Consider the following 2,448-nt stretch of genomic DNA (forward strand, 5'->3'; position numbering starts at 1 on the left):
GTGAGGCTGCTTGAACAGCACTTTTCCTGGCAGTTCTGGGGTGGGGGCCTGGGGCTTTCCTGACGGTCGGTGGTGGTGGCAGCCTGTTCTGTCCTGTATGCCACCTGCTCCCACGTATGAGTCCATCCCGGGTTCTGTTGACAGATGTGCCCACCTGTCTCCTCACAGAAAGCAGACCCTCCAGGCGAGCATCCTGTCACACCTGTCCAATTGCCAATGTGGAGCGCCCTCTGACAGGGGTTGCTTCTGGTGGCCGGGGGACGCTGATTCCTTTCCTCTTCCAGCTTCTAGAGGCACCTGCATCCCCAGCCCAGCCTCGGGTTAGCCCATCATTGCCTGCAGTCCTGCTCTCTTTTAGGACCTGGGATGGCTTTGTGCCCACCCCTCATCCGAGGTCCTTAACCTGTCTGGGAGGCTGTGATCTCCACACGCCTTTGCCTGCTCGGCACAGCGTGCTGTGAGCAGCAGCCTCGCCAGCCTATCCTCCCGTATTGCTGGCTGCCTCCCACCGTCTCTCCAGTCCTCCTGTGGCGGGCATTCCTTGGCCACCACCTGGCCTGAGGCCCCACATGTCACATGCTGTGACCACATACCCGCCCCCAGCCATCACCTCCTGGGCCTGCCCACCTCCCTCTCAGCCTTCTGTCCAGACCTGTTCATCCCGGACTTGGAGTCCTCTCAGTTCTGATGGTGCCACGTCCCTCTTCGTCTCAGCTGCAGACGAGGTTTTCAGGTCGCAGCCAGCCCTAGCCTAGCCTCCTGAGCAGACCACCTTCCTATTATTTTGGGGGCCATGACAGGTGTCCTGTTACCACCCCTGTGGCACAGGGCGCACAGCAATTCCAGCCCGAGCTTCTGTCAGCACCTCTGTCAGGACCGTGGGTTGGGAACCAGGGCTCCCTCCTATCTGAGCCCCCTGGACTCTGTTCCTTACTAACCCAGTGTGACGCCGCCCCTCCTGGGAAGCTGGGCCTTGTCCTCTTGTGTCCCAGAAGAGCTGCGGTACTCAGGTAAAACCGTAATTCACACTGTATGCCGGGCCTGAAGCCAGAACCAGCCCAGTTCAGTGGCGATCGCCCACTTCCAGACTTGGAGAGCCAACGACAGGCTTCCCCAGACTGCAGATAGATAGCCAGGCTCTCTGGGAAAGGCGAGTGGATGCAGGGCTTCTGAGGTCCCAGAGCTTTGGCCTCGGAGACAGCCCTGGTGCTGCTGGCATTCACGGATGTGAGCTGGGGGTGCATGTCACCTGTGCTCCTGGCCCTGCCTTGTTCTCTTGTCGGAGCTGCCTGTGGCTGGTGTGCCAGCTACTACCGCCCTGTGCTGTCAGAGGAGGTCTTAGTGCTTATTCTTTGAGGGCAGAATTGGGAAGTGGTGTGTGTGTGTGTGTGTGTGTGTTGGGTACAGACGTACTGTTTGTACATACTAACTTGAAGTATGAATGAACTCAGTTTTCTGTTCCCACGTGCTAGAACTTGATAAAGGATGGCAGTGCTCAGCTGGCGTACTGGCACACACTGGGAGGCTGGGTAGAGGATCACAAGTTCAAGCCCAGCCTGGGTGAGTTAGTGATTTATTGACGTTCTGTCTCAAAATGAGAAAGCTGGTGTGTAGTGTAGCTCAGTGTGAAGGCCCTGGCTACCGTCCCCTCTCCCACTTAGGAAATTGAGACAGCTCATTTGCCTGTGCCGCACACGTGGCAGCCTCTCCCCTGTAAGTCTGTCTGCAGCCTGCCGGGTCACCTTGCTGGGAACAGGTGCCTCCCGACAGGGCCGCTGCCTGGAGCAACCTTTTGTTGCCACCCTGATGTGTACCCTGTGTGTGCCCGAAGGCTGCACTTGGGAACCCTGAAGATAGAATTATTGATCATTTTTTTGAGACAGGGTCTCACTGTGTAGTATAGACTGAACTCAGACTCCGTGTATAGACCAGCCTGGCCTTGAACTCATGGCAGTCCTCCTGCCTCTGCCTCCAGAGTGCTGGAATTATAAGTAGACGCCAAACTTTTTGACGAATCAGTGAATTGGAATACAAAACGGCTGTCATTTATTTTGGTGCTCAAATGAACCCAAAGTTGAGCGATGTGAGCCCTTCAAAGAGTAGCCTGTGTTCCCATGGATTTCCAGCACTTTCTCACTTTCTGATAGAGGGAGATGTTTCCAACACACCCTGTCTTTCCTGCCCAGGCCGCAGTGTGAACCAATTTTCCATAAAGGGCTTGTTGTTTTGACTTCTCTGACCACTCATTCCAAAACCATCTGCTGCCTTTAGGAGTGATGGCAGGGAGACCAGACGAAAACTTCCCAAAGGACATCAACCTAAAGACGCTCGGACTGCACAGGGTGAGGTGGTGCATCTGTGGAATCCCCATATTGGGAAACTGAGGCAGGTGGCACTTGAGGCTGTGCCCAGCCTGGGCAATTGAGCAAGAGCCTCAGAGCTGAGAAC

This window comes from Fukomys damarensis, unplaced genomic scaffold (genome assembly GCF_012274545.1).
Source record: "Fukomys damarensis isolate Sample0158 unplaced genomic scaffold, DMR_v1.0_HiC HiC_scaffold_19, whole genome shotgun sequence".
Lineage (NCBI taxonomy): Eukaryota > Metazoa > Chordata > Mammalia > Rodentia > Bathyergidae > Fukomys > Fukomys damarensis.